Source organism: Cupressus sempervirens, chromosome 10, assembly GCF_028749045.1.
Source record: "Cupressus sempervirens isolate cs-2001-9-10 chromosome 10, ASM2874904v1, whole genome shotgun sequence".
Taxonomy (NCBI): domain Eukaryota; kingdom Viridiplantae; phylum Streptophyta; class Pinopsida; order Cupressales; family Cupressaceae; genus Cupressus; species Cupressus sempervirens.
Window position 1 is genome coordinate 363796077 of NC_143127.1, and position 18555 is coordinate 363814631.

An 18555-nucleotide genomic window follows, 5' to 3' on the forward strand; every position below is an offset into this window, starting at 1 on the left:
CTATAGGGTTAGTATTCCTAAACATTCTACTATTTGTATTATCATTATCAAATTTAGGTTTCTAACAATCTACTACATTATGTCCATATCCATGAAAATTATGACAATAAAATTTTGAAATAGGTTTAAAAGACTTACCTTTGCAATTGTTTTCAATATGTTCAAGTTCATCACACGTAAAGCATCTATGAGATTCCTTTCTTGTTTCTCTATTTTTCTCATCTTGATTAGATTCTTTAGATTTCTCAGAGTGAATAACATTCTCTTTGTCTTTAGATGTATCATTGGATTTACCCATGTTTAAATCTTTCTTGACTTCAAGAGGATCAGGTTCTTTTCTCTCAATAGGTTTCTTGGCAGATTGTCCAAGAAAGAATCCAACTCTAGTCTTATCATAACTAGGTCTTTGTACAAACACTTGTTCTTCAATCTTTTCACTGTTGGTTTACAACTTCTCAAGTTGTTGTTTAGTTTGCATCAATTTACCTTTCACAATAGTGTTGTATTTCTCTAATTTTGCATGTTCCAACTTGATAGATTCTAACTCAGATGTTACTTTGCTTAATTGGGATCTTAGATCTAGATTTTTAGTTTTTATTTCAGAATCATTCTTACCTCTATTTTTCTTAAGACTTATCTTAAGTTCTACTATTTTTAACTCATGTTTCAAAATCTCATTTTCTTTCTTTAGATCTTCAATAGCATCATCACTAGTCTGCTCACTAGGTCTTTTTTACTTTAGATTATCTATCTTTTCCTTTAGTTTACCAGTATAAGCTTTTGCATCTTTATATCTATCCTTTAGGCCATCTCTTTCATCAGTAAGGAGATCAATTTGCTCAAGAGCTTATTCAAGATTTTTCTTCATTTGTTCCATATCTGTAGGGATTTTATCCAAGTTGTTAAGCCTCTTATGAATAACTAAGCGTTGATACCAACTATTAGAAATAGATAATACTAAGAGAGGGGAGGGGCGGGGGGGAGTGGGGTGAATTAGTATTTTCAAAACTTTTTCCCACAATTGGATATTATTAATTACTCTACCACATGCATAAGAAAGTAAACCAATTATGCTAAACTGTATAAACAACCATACACAAAGAGAACTCATAACAGCATACTTAGTTAACTAGGTAAACCCTAGCTAAGGGAAAACCCTGGTGGGGATGAAACCCACAAGATGATTCACTATATAAAGAATCTAGTTAAGGATATTGACCCTGTTAGGAGTCTATGAAGAATGTATAGTGTCTCGAGTCCTTGTTAGGAGACTAGGCCTTGTTAGAAGTGTCAACCCTATTAGGAGTTGCTTCAACCTTGTTAGGAGTTGGTAGATCATATACAAATGTGTGCAAGAACAACCCACTGCCCTAACATGCAACTATACAGTTAAGTTCTTCAAAAGAATAGATATACATACAATACTAGATCATTGTTGTGCTTCGCAATTCTTCTAATTAGATATATTAGATCTTTCTTCATACAAGCCTTCAGTAGACTATATATAATCTTTCCTCTAGTTCGCTCAATGCCATAAGCAAAGAGTAACTACACATTTATCAACTTGCATCATATCTTGCATTATCATATTACATACATCACATCACATCATAGATCCTCTAACTTCACAAATGAAGTTCTTTACTTATATCAAACATATTGATAAATCCTTCATCAATTGGCTCTCATAATAAAATATCATCCTTAGAGTCAGCTCATCAAGACTTAATAATTATTCTATTACCAAAATGATTCTTTAATTCGTACAACTCAATTTTCTGACATGCTCTGTCATGTCCCCAATTTTCTGGTGGTAGTTCGATTTAATTAATTTAATTAATGGTTGTCCAAGGACGACTAATTAGTTAATTTAATTAAATAAATAAATATTAAAAGATGACCTTGTATTTAATAAAGAGACTTGGAAAATATTTAATAAAGTCACTTAAGAGATAAGATCAAAAAGGTTCTAGAAGTCTCTGGAGAGGATGGAGGAAAAAGAATAAATAGGCACCCCGGGGCTCCATTTGAATAAGCAGTTGTGTTATCTCTCTTGTTTTCAGATTGTGATTCAATCACAGGTGCATTGTGGAACCTAGGGTTTCTACAATTGTCTCAGTTGGCCATTGAGAACGAAAACTCTCAATAGGTACGCAATTTTGAGGGTGTGAAATATCATCTAAATTATTGCAGATTGGAGGTGACATTCAGTCATTTCATCAGGGCGATTATATGTGGCTTAAGGCCAATTTTTGGTTCTTGCATCACCGTTCATTGTTGGATCAACGAAAGTAGAATTAATCCATCATCCTCACAAATTATTGAAGAATTGAAGGAAATTCGGAAAGGAGCTGGGATGATATTGTTTGGCATCAGATTTAATACTTCTGTTTGTTGAGACTGATATCAATTAAAAAATTGTACGAAGAGTCTTGAAGATTATTCAAGATCAATTCTCCTAGCCTGGTATTGTTATGAATGTTACACACCGAGTGGATGCTCTGCTACGCAAGGCTGAAACACGTCATTGAATTAATTGATGACTATCTTGAATTCTCTTTGCGACCTCCCTCATCATAATCCAATCAACATTAGAGACCCACGTGGTATTGCAAGTCTGAGGTTTGCGGGTAACTGTATTGTACCCGTGCGGAGATTAAGGGTGGAACTCGAGCTGGAATAACATTGTTGGGCCAAGTGTTAGCAGGCAATCGCACTCAAGGGACCTCCCACCATACTCAGGATCGAAAATCATCCATCTTCTCTAGACCGGACAAGCATATAACATGCATCGCTATAAACAGGTTAGCTTGGATACGATGTCCAGCGGATTGATTAGCCCGAGTATCCTTCGGTAGACTACGATCTGTTGAACCCAAGCTTGCACACGAAATTTGCCATTTCTCTAGTAGCGGCAGAAGACATATTGACTTGCATACACCACAGGAGGAACCCATTCGTGTCAAACCCGGATTGAAGGCTGTTAATCACAGCAAGGAGATTAATTGGAAGTCGCATGCGGAACTTAGATCGGGCGTTACACAGGCAAAATCGTGATTTCATTATTTGTCCACCAATTCAGCTGCCGAGGCGAAATATGAATCAAAATTACGACCAGTGGATAGTTCTGAGTCTACAACAATATCAGAAGGATGAAGTTGAGACTTGTTGACAAGATAACCATCAGAACAAATGCCATCATCTTGGTAGCTTCACAAGTTTTTATGACTATTCCTATTACCAGAATTTATCAGGTTCTTTTCCAGCATTGTTCAGTTGTAATTTCCAGGTTCAATTACTTTCTTGGATTGCCAATAAAATATAGTACTTGCAACTGAAAGGTCCGTAGGTGTTAGATGACATTATTCTGAACATTTGCATTGTCAATAGGAAGTTGTATGAATCAATTGCCTAGAAGCAAACGACAATTATGTTATTCTAAATATTGTTGGTATTCATTACTCTTGCTTCCATCCCTACATTTGGGGAATTGTTCAAACATTATATCTTCTTGCATATATGATTGTATGACTAGTGTTTGACGAATTGCCAAAAGACAGCAAGGGTCATCTCTCAAGGTCATTCTAGCAGTATTAAAGCTCGATTGCTAATTGTTTGACGAAATGTCAAACCTTTGAATTTTAGTATTTTTTTGGTGCTGGAGAAAGCAATAACCTGTCAGGATTATTACAGTGGTATCAGAGCGGTTTTCTTGCCATCCTGTAGGGTGAGAACCGAATTACATGGGTGATCAGCGCTTTACTTCAAACAAGATGGACGGGTACAACACAAAGTCTCCAAGGACACAATCTCGGACAAGTAATAGACGCAGTATTCAGAGTCGGAATTGTGGAAAGGAGGACTATTCAGGCATTCAGGATGAGCTCAGAAAGATCAAACATAACATGTCTGAACTGTTGGTTAAACACCACCGTATGCTTGACAGGCTGTCCGTCCCAGCTAAGGTGAGTAAATCAACTGGATTTCGTTTTGGCGAATCTTCTCACGAAGCGTTGACAGATACAATGAGAGATGTTACGAGGAACCTTAATGAGGAGTTTGAGAAACAAGTGTGCAACCAGTCAGAGGCTTCAGTTCGGTCACAGGAAGAAGCGGTGAAGGACATTACTCTGATGGATAGTAACTGTCAACCTGACACTCAAGTTGAGACAGTTGAATACGAGCTTTCCAAGGGTGATGTCTCAGATACTCAAGGTAGTTTGGTTTCGACAAGCAATGATTACAGCGAAGTGAGTTCAGATGATGATGAAGATGTCATTGTGCATGATGAGGAGATACCTGGTGAAAATGTGCAGACATCGAGCATTTATGACTTTGCTGACAGAGAGTACCAGGCTCAGTTAGATGCTTCGTCACATGAGGATAAAATTGGCAGTACTTCACATGATTTGTCCAGCTAGCTAAAGGTAAGCAAAGATAGTATTGTGGCTTCTTTATCTCATCATGATAGGATGCGGGAGATGTTAGAAGAGCACATCTAGATGATTCAGTTACAAGGAAGACATAAGGGAGTTCAGGTAAATTCTTCCTGTTGTGACTTACATGCAATTGGTGAAGGAATGGGGACGACGAAGCTGAGCTATTTACATCTTCTATCAGATCGTGACCATCTTCTAAGCCTTGCCAAAGACTATTCAGATGCCTTGAGGAGGAAGGAGGAGGAAGTTGTCAAGCTTTCTTGCGAGCTTGAGGACACTCGAGCAACTTTGGCATTACAAGACTGGGAGAGACATGGAAATGAGCATGGCATGGAGCTGGGCTTAGTTTCATCTTACATGCTTGACATTCAGCTTCCTGCAGCAGAAGAATCATATATGGTAGCTGATAATGTTACGAGTTCATCTTGCATTCACATCCAGGATACAAGGACAATGTCAAACAAATATGAGGAGTTAGTGGGTATTGGTCACATTACTCAGGTAAGTAGTTTGCTTGAGTTACCAGTTGTTTCTTGCATATGGATTCGGGAATGTTTCAGCAACATTTGGGATTCAGTCAACCGAAGATCTTTAGCACTTTATGATAGCCATGATTGTTTGAGTACTATCATGGATTTGATTAGCAGACTATACGGTGTTATTTTCCCTTGTGCCAGCAGAACATCCGATGTTGGTATTAGTTTTTATGCACCGTTGTTGGGTTTGGTTCATATTTCCAGTCGACCATCCTTGCTGAAAGGTGTTGAAGGTTTTTCATATTTGGAAGCATGTACAGATGAGTCCCAGGATCGTTTTGACCTTGATGACATCCGGGAGAATGAAGTGAACAGTTTTGAAGACACAGCTTCTTCTACAGTTTCTTTAGGTACAGAAGAGCTTGATAGCAGGACTACAGATTTTGACACTCTGGATGTTGATATGAGTTTTAAAGTTGATTCAAAAAATATGGATGATAATAATCTAGAGACTAGTATTTTTGAAGACATTCCTCCAGTCAATGTGTCAGAGGGAGTTTATAGAAGACAGTCTAGCCAGAGCCATCATGTGGTTAGCCAGTTGAAGGTTAGTGAGCGAGACATTGCTATCGCTTGTGAGCATTTTGATACTGCTCGTTAGTTGTTGGCTGTTACTGGTTGGGGTTCTTCTATGACAGATGAGTCTAGCGGTGGTTACTTTTCTTTGGCAGAGATTCATGCCTTGCGTGAAGCTGTTCGGATTTTGAAGCAGGATTATTTACGATTGGTAGCCGACCGTGATCACTTGGTTGAGTGGGGAAGTACAGCATATGAGGCACTCTTGGATCGTGAAGAGGAGGTGAGTGAGCTTTCCCAAGAGCTCATAGCGACTACTGAGGCGTTAGAAGACACACAACGAGATCTACAAAAGTCGCAGTTTCAGTTGAAGGAGGTGACCATGGAATTGGAGGATTTGCGGTCAAAACCAGCCCCAGACCCAGTTCATTTGACTACTGAGGTAGATGACGGTAAGTACACTCCTACAGTTGCTTTTGAGGAGCTTATTGTTGAGACTGACACACATGTTTAGGGTTTGGAGGAAGTTGGTCTTAATGAGTTTGGTATACCAGTAGAGTCAAGTCTCCAGATTGATTCTTCTCAGATAGTTGATAGTGTGGTACAGTTGAATATGCCACCCTTTCAGGAGGACCAGTTGTGGTGTAAAGGGGAGTATGTTAATGTTTCCTCATATAATTTTTACTGCACTGAATCATTTATGGAGTATTTGTTGGACAGTGCATGTGTTCATTTGGACTCGCATGAAGTGACAAAAGGTGTTCTCATCCATGATACTAGTGTTATTTGCAGATTGGTTGAGAAAATCATAGGGGTCCTTTCTACTATGCTACCTCACAGGGATCTTGCGGAGGGGTTTGTTGAGCAGAATGCACGGGATCCTAGCCAGCCTACAGTCACTTGGAGTCAGAAAATGGAGCCATCTGTTGATTCCCAGTTCAGTGATGATGAGCTAACAGCAGAATTTGGAGATTCTTACCGGCATTATACGGTAGGGTACGCTCATCATTTTTCTTTTGACACAGAGATAGAAGATTTTATTTCACGCAGATGTAGATTGGCTCCAGTTTCTTACCATCCATTAGGGGATAGATTGGCACCATCTTTTGAAAATAAAATTGGTGGTAGCAAGTTACTCAGCCTGCAGCATCGATACACCCGGAGCAATTTTTCAGAGATTGGAGTTGATGGCAATGATTCAGGTACCTATGGCTGTTGTCATATCTACAATGCAGTTGAGTGCAGGTGTCTTTTTGACAGGGGCTTGAGTTATGATAGAGTTGATGTTTCAGTTGGCTTGAGTTCCACAGAATGGTTTCTTCTACTAACATCTACAGTTGGTTTACAGATAATTTCATCAGAGTTGTCAGTTGTTTGTATGTTGAATACAGTTTCTCAGCTACTGGTATTGATGATTTCTCCACGGGAGTATGATGAGGATTGGGATGATACACAGATTTACATTTGGGACCCAGGCATACTGATTGGGTTATGGTTCAGCCATTGCTTGGGGACAAGCAATTTCAGGAAGGGCGGACTGTCATGTCCCCAATTTTCTGGTGGCAGTTCGATTTAATTAATTTAATTAATGGTTGTCCAAGGACGACTAATTAGTTAATTTAATTAAATAAATAAATATTAAAAGATGACCTTGTATTTAATAAAGAGACTTGGAAAATATTTAATAAAGTCACTTAAGAGATAAGATCAAAAAGGTTCTAGAAGTCTCTGGAGAGGATGGAGGAAAAAGAATAAATAGGCACCCCGGGGCTCCATTCGAATAAGCAGTTGTGTTATCTCTCTTGTTTTCAGATTGTGATTCAATCACAGGTGCATTGTGGAACCTAAGGTTTCTACAATTGTCTCAGTTGGCCATTAGAACGAAAACTCTCAATAGGTACGCAATTTTGAGGGTGTGAAATATCATCTGAATTATTGTAGATTGGAGGTGACATTCAGTCATTTCATCAGGGCGATTATATGTGGCTTAAGGCCAATTTTTGGTTCTTGCATCACCGTTCATTGTTGGATCAACGAAAGTAGAATTAATCCATCATCCTCACAAATTATTAAAGAATTGAAGGAAATTCAGAAAGGAGCTGGGATGATATTGTTTGGCATCAGATTTAATACTTCTGTTTGTTGAGACTGATATCAATTAAAAAATTGTACGAAGAGTCTTGAAGATTATTCAAGATCAATTCTCCTAGCCTGGTATTGTTATGAATGTTACACACCGAGTGGATGCTCTGCTACGCAAGGCTGAAACACGTCATTGAATTAATTGATGACTATCTTGAATTCTCTTTGCGACCTCCCTCATCATAATCCAATCAACATTAGAGACCCACGTGGTATTGCAAGTCTGAGGTTTGCGGGTAACTGTATTGTACCCGTGCGAAGATTAAGGGTGGAACTCGAGCTGGAATAACATTGTTGGGCCAAGTGTTAGCAGGCAATCGCACTCAAGGGACCTCCCACCATACTCAGGATCAAAAATCATCCATCTTCTCTAGACCGGACAAGCATATAACATGCATCGCTGTAAACAGGTTAGCTTGGATACGATGTCCAGCGGATTGATTAGCCCGAGTATCCTTCGGTAGACTGCGATCTGTTGAACCCAAGCTTGCACACGAAATTTGCCATTTCTCTAGTAGCGGCAGAAGACATATTGACTTGCATACACCACAGGAGGAACCCATTCGTGTCAAACCCGGATTGAAGGCTATTAATCACAGCAAGGAGATTAATTGGAAGTCGCATGCGGAACTTAGATCGGGCGTTACACAGGCAAAATCGTGATTTCATTATTTGTCCACCAATTCAGCTGCCGAGGCGAAATATGAATCAAAATTACGACCAGTGGATAGTTCTGAGTCTACAACAATATCAGAAGGATGAAGTCGAGACTTGTTGACAAGATAACCATCAGAACAAATGCCATCATCTTGGTAGCTTCACAAGTTTTTATGACTATTCCTATTACCAGAATTTATCAGGTTCTTTTCCAGCATTGTTCAGTTGTAATTTCTAGGTTCAATTACTTTCTTGGATTGCCAATAAAATATAGTACTTGCAACTGAAAGGTCCATAGGTGTTAGATGACATTATTCTGAACATTCGCATTGTCAATAGGAAGTTGTATGAATCAATTGCCTAGAAGCAAACGACAATTATGTTATTCTAAATATTGTTGGTATTCATTACTCTTGCTTCCATCCCTACATTTGGGGAATTGTTCAAACATTATATCTTCTTGCATATATGATTGTATGACTAGTGTTTGACGAATTGCCAAAAGACAGCAAGGGTCATCTCTCAAGGTCATTCCAGCAGTATTAAAGCTCGATTGCTAATTGTTTGACGAAATGTCAAACCTTTGAATTTTAGTATTTTTTTGGTGCTGGAGAAAGCAATAACCTGTCAGGGTTATTACATGCTCTATTTTGTACTGTGAAATATTTGCATCAATATTTCCTTCATAACTTGAACTCGGTTATCTATACATGCACACACATTGGTATACATCATCAGGATGATGTCATGCATCACTAGTCAACTATGCAAAAGAATATTCAACTGTGCAAGAGAATATTCTATGATTAATAGAACTCATCGTGCTGTTGTATCATTGTCCAACACTTAGATAATTTTCCATCACAAATAACCATAACTAAATTGTAAAACATGTTGCCATAAATGACAACCACATATCTCATCTTATTTGACTGATTGGCCATATTTCCAACAATGTACACTCGACAATGATAATTACCTGAGCACATACTAAACTTCTTTACTTCTCTACTTAATAGCTCAGTCTATATGATGACTCATTTATAGTAATGATCGACTAGCATTGTCTAGTAAATAACTAAGTGTTTTGCAGTAACTAACAATATTCTGATTGTCTTTAGGGTCAACAATCTACCACTTTGGCATTTTTGGGAAAAACACTTATCATTATCAACATAACAAAACTTCAAAACTTCAAAATCGGGACTCCCCCTTTAGGTGTGCTTCATACCTTGGCTCGTAATTATATACACTACTCTATTCCTTGGTAAACAAAAATACTTCTCCCTTGTGATATTTGATCTCTATACATTCCCGCCTTGTTTTGTCATGGTTTCCTTTTGACAGTAAGCTAAGGACCAAGAATGAGACCATACTTAGTCGAGATTAGGCCCATTGTAGCATCTCAATTAGTCTTGAGTGTCTCAAGAATATGGCATTCAATTTCCAATTTGGCAGCTAAGTCCACCTTATTATCTACAATGGATAGATTATGATTACTCTAAATTCGATCATTGGCTTTCTCCATATGTCTTTGCATTACCTCCAAATGAGTTGTATGCAAAGATCGAACTATGATAATCTATGCCCTTATTTTTCTCACTTCTTGTTCTTTTATCTCTTTTGTGAATGATGAAACTTGGCACAATTTCATAAATAATGTATTTACATTTTGGACTATCTTCTCAAAATCATTTGCAAGGGTAGAAAGTTCAACCTATTTGAGTGCAATTTCTATTACAAATTTCTCCATCACCTTATTCTCAATTTTTCTCTTTGACCTCTACATAAGCTTTTTTCTCATGTCTATATCATGGTCATTCAAATTTTCCATAATTTGAACTAGTTTTTTACTGATTGGGGCATTTTCATTCAAGTTCTCAACATAAATGGTTTCAAAAATTATATCATCGATCTAATGCAATACTTGTTTAGGTTGTTGTTCTCTCCTCATTTCCTCTTGTTTGGTCTTTCTTGCTAATAACTCACTTAATCTTTTCAATTGACCAAAAGTTAAATTATTTGTGTCCCAATCAGGGATCACAATCAATTCATCTAAGGTAACATTCTTACCTTGAATTTCCATTAAAGAACTTGTTTTCTTTTTCTTTAGTCTCTTTCCCTTTGAAGCTGGGTTGTTGGAGCTCAACATTTTCACTTGTAGACATTCAATTTGTACTTCTATGCTCAGTTTATGTGTCTTCACTATTTGAGTATCATCCATAATTATTGTTGGATCCTCAGTATTAGTCATCTGTTATTTAGGTGCATTCTTCTTTTCCTTCTCAACATTAGTAGTGATTTCACTTATGGAGCTCATTTGCACAACCTCCTTTATTCCCTCAATATGAGGTCATGAGGCACTTGGTCTTTCACTTGTAGTAGATTGATCCACTTGATCATTCTGGCTCTTTTCATTCTTCTCCTCTTCAACATTCTCCTCAACATTTCCCTCATCAATATTGTTCTATTGATCTGGCACTTGTGCATTTTTCTCTTCAATGGAGGAAATGTTTTGTTTCTTGACACAAGCAACACTTACATCTCCTTGTCCTTTCTCTTAACCAATTATGAAAATTGGTATAGTGAAGGTAACAAGTATATAGTCTACCTATTGTGTGGACTCTTGTGCATTAATCTTGTGATAATCCTTTATTTGCACGATAACAGGATTAGGGTCCAATAATTTATCACAAGATGACATTTAGACTGACTTGGTCTTCATGTGTCCTTCACTCAACTTCTCTGACTCAACTGTGACATTTTCTTCACTCACGACATTTATGTCTGGGCTTGCTTCAAGTTCATCATCTATTACTATTGTTTCATTATGTCCTTTACTTTGTTGCACCATATTGTGAATTATATCAATAAGATTATTTGTGCCATCATTAACATCTTCAGTATTACCTAGTTCTACATGTTCCTTTTCATCTTTTTATTCCTCATGTATTTTTCCATCATCGGGAATCGATCCATATATCTTCTTCCATATTATTTTGCTTTCCTCTACAAAATTTTCAATTTTGTTTTTCAAGATTAGGAAAGACATCCTCTTGTTAGAAATTTATTTAGCACTCCCCTCAAGATTTGTGACAAGGTCTTAACCACCTCTTGTATATAATAAGTTGAGTGGTTGTATCATGCATCAATAGATTGATCTTTTGGTGCAACGACAATCCCACTCTAACAAGTGGCATCAGAGCTTCGTCACAAGTTTGAATCCTTAGATCCTCGGGTAACATTGAGGGGGAGATTGTTAGAAATTTGTTCAATTCTCTCCTTGGGATTCATGACAAGGTCTTAACCACCTCTTATGTACTATAAGTTGAGTGGCTCTATCGAGCATTTCTAGATTGTTCTTTTGGTGCAATGACAACTCCACTCTAACATCTCTTAGGAGCAAATCTGGTGTTGAACTCTTCATGAATTTTGAGATTCATTTCTTATTCAACTTACGCATGGGCATGTTCCCTCTCTAATTTTTCTTTCAGTTGTTAATGCATACTTCCACTTTGAATGTACTCTACTATAGAGCTCATTGGATATCATATTCCCTAACTCTAATGGTGTATATTTTAATTTTTTCATCATATCTATAAATTCTTCTTCTACTTTGTTCTTGTCCTCCTTACTCAATCTATCAAACTTAAGAAAATGGAATCCAGACAATCATGCACTTCCCCTAATATTTTCACATACCTTTTCTATTGTTTGGGGCTTCTTGTGCACAAAAAATTTGAATTGGCTTGTATCCTCAGATTCAGTTATATCCTCATCATCTTCGTCTTTTGCAACCATAAGCCTTCTCCTTGTCTTCTACATTGGTTTTCTCAGCTCAACCTTGTCTGAAGTGAGTTTCCTCTTTGTTGAGCTCTTTCCTTGAGCTGGTCTTATGACTTTCATTAATCCTTTCCATTGTGACCCAAAAACTCTAGTAGTAGCTACCTTAGTTCATTGTCTAGTGATTCTCTGAGTATCATGGGTAGGTTTTGACTCCTGCTTCTTACATTTACTATTCTGTCTCTTAGCCAAAACTATCTCTTTACCTTTTCGTTCAGCCTCTTCTTCTTCATGACCTTCTTCTTCATCATTTCTTTCTTCTTAATTTTCTTCCTCTTCTTTCTCTTCTTCACTAGATAGGTCATCACCTTTATCTTTGGTGATTTGCAGTGGTTCCTCCTACTTGATGCCTTCACCTAGAACTCTCTCTAGATTCTTTATTATTTCTTTTATTTTCTTGTTTAGCTTAGGAACCTTAGTCTCCATCATGATCTTTATTTTGGTAGTTTTATATGTGTCGAATGACTCAACATCCTTTTCTATGGGCTCATCCAACCATGTTGTGATTTTTGCAATTGCTTCATCAATATTAATCTCATAACCTAGTGGCTTTAGCCATGCAATTCTAGGTATAAAAGCCTCAATCTAGGCCCTATTTGTGTCTACCAGAAAATAACTACTCTCATAATACTTATAAACTAATGGCTTGGGTATTCCTAAGCTATTTTTCATTTTCTACTTGAAATCTTCAAAGTAACCATACATAAATGATTCAAAATTGTCTCCCAATTTAACTAATAAACTCATTGATTTGTTGAGTGACCATCTTCTTCTTACTCCATGCAACATTGCGTTTAGCAGAAAAATAATTTTGCACATAAAAAAATATGAAAACTAACAAATAACCAAGCTTACACATTGTATTCTTGGCCTTTCTGATGTTTTTCAAATTTCCATCTAGTTGTTGCAATTGCAGGTCAACAAGGTCATAGGAATGACCTTTCTTCATAATTTTCTATGCAAGGTCAACTACAACATTAGTAAAACTTGTGAACTATAACCCTCACATAAAAATTTGTCTCAGCATCCTTGATGGTAGAAATCATCATACCATGCTTATTCCACACTATCATTATGTTTTCCTCAATTACATCTTTTCTTTGACATTTAATAGCTTTCACTTTATTTGTTGCAAGGTAACCAATCACTTAGTGTACAATTGTCTTTGTGATCTCCATTGTTCCACCCTCTATCCACAACTTCAAAACTTGGCTTAGAACAACCTTAATCCACTCTACTTTGAAAACTTCCAAGAAATCTAGGGCACAGGTGAGTCTGGCCTTGGCAATGTGCTTGTGCTCCTACTTTAGTTTCCCATCAATGCATAATCTCTCATATGCATTCCTTAACTCAAAATCATCTATTTCATCAATCTTGCACATATAACATGACCTAACATCATGAATCATAATAACCCTATGTGGGGTTGATGATTGGGCACTAGACACATCACCTTTAGTTATAATTTTTGGATATGCCTTAAACTTTGGGAGTTTAACTGCTTTGTTGTGAATCAATTGCACATCACTAACCTTTTACGCTTCACATTTCTCAACAATCAAACTTGATTCTGTTTCTACATTTAGAGTATGAAACGTGGACTCTGCTTCACTCAGTGTTAACAATCTTTAAATCACTCACAATTGTTGATGGTACATTGTAAGATCTTCACACAAATCACTTAACTTTTCTCTGGAATCACTCTAACACTATCTTCTCTAAAATATCGAATGCAAGGTATTTGAAATGATTGAAAAAATCCATTATATAGCTAAAAAAATTAATTTTAGGGCATCATAAATGTTCCATATGCATAGTGGTCGTATTACAGTTGTCTCGACCTTCTCTTCGAAACTTGACAAACATACTTCATACTCCTTCAACTTGGATGGTACCACAACTCAATTAATACTAGGAATCTCACTCGATCACTTAACACTTTCATCCTCTAATGTTGATACTCGATAATTATTAACTTTTTAGCTCAACTTCCATGCATTACTTGGTACAAACATCAAATATGTCCTTATACATCTAACAATATGCTAATTTAGACTTTTGCACTTTCAATATTAGGAACTGATGTATGATTTTGAAAATTTAAAATATAATTCCATACAGACCTCTTTATTTATTTTGAGGTGGGGGAATTGTTAAAAATAAGAAATATTAAGAGAGCGCGAATTGGTATTTCACAAACTTTAGCCTGATTATGGATATCATTATAAAAATTATAACTTGCATATAAAAGTAAACTGATTATGTTGAACAATAAACACAACCATTAAATGATGTAACACATAACACCATATTTTGTTAACTAGGGAAACCTTGGCCAAGGGAAAATCCTACTGGGATGGTACCCACAAGATGATCCACTAATCAAAAGTATCTTGTCAAAGATATTGACCCTATTAGAAGTCTATTACATCCATGTGGTGTCTTAGTCCTTGTTAGAAGCCTCAACCCTATTAGGTTTTGTTATTATAATTATACAAAGTATGCAAGATGAGTCCACTACCCAAACATGCAATCTATAATAATATTCTTCAATACAAGAGATAGGTACAAAAACCTCTTTATTGCTCCTAATATCTTTAATATATGATTTTTCCTTTCACTGCTCTTCACAAAACTTGACTAGGAATTCACACTACTATGATCTTGCATTATAATTCACATCTTAAACATGTCACATACATATCACAAAAAAAACACTCAACTTCACATTCAAAAACTTTCCTTTATACCTTATTTCTTTATTCTGTTGACCTTCACTACTTCACATTCTTACCAAATTACAAAATTAATTCTTTCTTACTTAGGGTTAACATCTAGGATGTTGTACTTAATTAGTTAAGTAATTATTTTGATATAAAAAATAATTCCTTAATACAAAATATTCGACTTCATATCTTTCACCATGTTCTGTTAGCTCAACATTGTCACTGTAACACTGAAATATCTATGTTTGTACTGATCGTACTATTGTGTGCTCATGCATACATCATCATGACATACTTTACTTTCTCCATGTAAGTGCACACATGCCATAAATGCTCTTGTAAAATGTGCTGACCAAAATAGTTCATGTGCTTATAGATAAACTCTATTGAACTTAGACAATTTTCTAAGTCTTTATCACAAAATTTTATCTCCAAGACCAGTTGAATTAATTTTGACTATATGTTTCCATAAATGAAAACATCATGTTGTGTAACCTAGCCAAATTTCCAACAATTTCCCCCTTTGGCATTGATGGCGACATATGGGAAAATTGACAAAGTCCCAAAACCAAAACTTCAAAACTTGTAACATCAATTACATGGTCATTACACAATTTTTGGATCATCGTAATTTATACCATCTTTACATGCATAGGGATACTCCCCCTTTGAAAATATACTTTATCTTCTACATATCTTTACATACAATTTTCCTTATTCACTCCCCCTTTGACATCAATGACAAAGGTAGTGACAAAACTTATATACATGTCAAAATTGTGTTACATTTTCCTTCATGCTGAGTTTGATATTATTGTAATACAATCAACAAAAAATTATTTTAGATTCTCAGATTCTTTGTTCAACATGCATTTGACTACATTAGATAGACCACACAGTCCATAAGACACTACCTCTACTGCATTTATATCTAAATATACATTTTTTTCATATGATGTCTTAGCCTTAAGACATTCCTCTAGCTATCTATGTACATTGTTGATTTTCAACGTCAAATATTCTCTCAATAATGAAAATATTTTAATGATTCTCTCTCTTTTCAACTCAATCAAACTTATATCATCACATACCTCTGTAATTCTTATCGCATATACCTTCGTAATTCTTATGTCTAAATCTTGAATCTTCTTATCAAGTTGTTGAAGCTCATTAGCAAAGTTATATAGTTCTTTTTGCTTCTCACTTAGCCCCTCATTCACATCTTCGATTAAATTGTATGAAAAGGTGCACTATCCATAGAATGTTCTTCCTTCTATTGCACATCTCCTTAACTCTTATATACAATAGTCAAGTCCTGCCAAGTCATTTATGATGTTTTTGCACATTGTGTCAAATAGTTGTGCAACATGTTTAAGTTGTGCCTATGTAGCTACTACTTCTAATAATCAAGTAAACTCATTATCAAAATCCTTAATCAATTTCTTGGCTCTCACCTGAGGATTTGCCTCTGTAATTTTAACTAGTGTAACATTTTGCAATTTTCCAAAAACTTCCTCTAAATTTTTTTGAAGACTCTTTACTTTCTTGTTCTTTTCAACTAATTTACTCAAATATGATATCAATATAATTTGATTGTCATAATCACCAAAAAAATTGGCCAAAGTTGATTCCAATGGAGACTTGGATTTGATTGGGCTTTTTAATAAACAGGTTGCCTCATTTTGAAAGATAACTTTATCAATCACAGTTTTTGTATGTTTCAATTGTGGTAAAAACGTTGATTCTTGCACGATTATCTTTAAATTATTCTTAAGTTTTTTCTCTTTATATTCTTCTTCTATTTTCTCTTCCTCTTCTTCGTCCTTCTTCTCTTCCTTTTTCTTTTCTCTTTCTTCTTTCTCCTTTTGTTATTCTTCTTTCTTCTTTTTCTCTTCTTCCTTCTTTTCTTCTTCTCTTTTCTTTCTTTCTTCTATCCTCTTTTTCTTTTCTACTTCTTTTATCTTCTTTTCTTCTTCTCTCTTCCCTTTTTCTTTGTCTTCATCTTCAGAGCTTGTATAATCCACCAAATTGTCAACAATGGAAGGGCCAAAATCCTTAAAAGGATTTTCTATAGTACCCACAGTGATGCTTATGATATCAATTTGCATAGTGTTAGTTTCAATTGTTACCTGTGGCATCTCTGGTGATTGTGTCACCTCTTCCATTACTAAATATTTTGCTCCTAGTACTGGAGATTCTTCTTCGTCCTTTGCCTCTTCTTATGTTTTAGTTGTAGGGATTTCCCCCCTATTACAATACTTTCCTTTTCTTGTGTAGGTGTCTCTACTGAAGATTTATGTAGGCTAGATGGCTTGAGTTCTGACATCATCTTTATTATTGCCACCTCCATCTCCTTGTTAACTTCTTCATAGTTTCCTCCCATGATTAGTATAGGCCTTGTCTTATTCCTAAGGTAAGGTCCAAGACTACTCAAAAAACCCTACACTAGTAACTTCATAAAGCTTTCTTACTTGGTTTTCTCTTATTTTCTGATCTTCTTCTGCTACTCTCTTCTTTATGTTAATAAGTATTTCATACAAATCTTTGGGAATAAGACTTTGTATATCTGCAAATTTCTTTCCATCCAATATTAAGTGCCTTATCACGACATGTTACATCTTACAATTTTCAAAATAGTTGTAAAAATCATAGAACTTGTTCAATTGCATGAAGTTTCCTTCATTTATGATTGTGTTATTCAATGTCTCTATCTTTGGTTTCCATGGCTTCGTGCCTCCAATAGGAACTTTTGATTCTATCTTTTCCTTTTCTTTTTCTTTCTCTATTTCCTTTACTTCTATGTCCTCATTTTCATATTCCTCTGATTCTGTGCGAGGCCTCACCTCAATCCATCATATCACATCTAATACATTTTCATTTTGACACATTATGATTTGATATGTTGAGACATTATTTGATGGATTGGACATTATCTAGATATTATTTATGTCGCGTGATGTTTTACTTTAAAAATGCTTAATCATATTATTTGATATTTAATGTGTAGGCATGCATTATGATGGTGTATTTCAATAAATGAATCAGAATTATGAATATGTTAATACTTTAATTATGCAATTGGTAATGATTAAATATGTGTGCAGAAATGAGAAAGGTTATTTGAATGAAAGTTTTAATATTTTGATCAATGTGATTATGCAAATTTGGTTTAAATATATGAATGTGATGTTATCGAACTATTGATATTTGAATTGAGTATGTATGATAAATAACCAAATAATCAATCAAAGAATTAGTAATTGACCCTATGTGCAAACTATAAGACTAAGGTTGAATCCAATAAAGTGGTTTGAACCTCATTGTTAAGTGTTTAATTGTATCGCAATTTGAATATGTGTGTATTATTTTGTATTTTGGGACATGTTGAATGTTATGTAAAAGTAAATCTCATGGTATCACTTGAAACTCGTTATATGCATATGCGTGTTAACATGTCAATTTAGGGTTAGCAGAGTAACCTGTTAATATAAGATTGATTAGTTAGTAACCTAAATTAGTCCCCCTTAATGAGGGTTTAGTGGGAAGGTTACATCCTTAGGGTTTTAAAGATCAAATATTTCAAGCCACTTGTATAGGTCTTAAAATAATCCTACACATGTGCATGGGTTAGGAACGTTTTCCACCCTTCTAGAACTTCCTAGCAACATTTATTGTTGGAATTCTTTACAATAACTT

At 35.6% G+C, this 18555-nt stretch overlaps 1 pseudogene; it reads left to right on the forward strand.

Annotated features, from left to right (window-relative positions):
- Nucleotides 1-4769: 4769 nt before the first annotated feature.
- Nucleotides 4770-18555, forward strand: part of LOC149534163 (calcium-transporting ATPase 1, endoplasmic reticulum-type-like) — a 56000-nt pseudogene continuing 42214 nt past the window's right edge.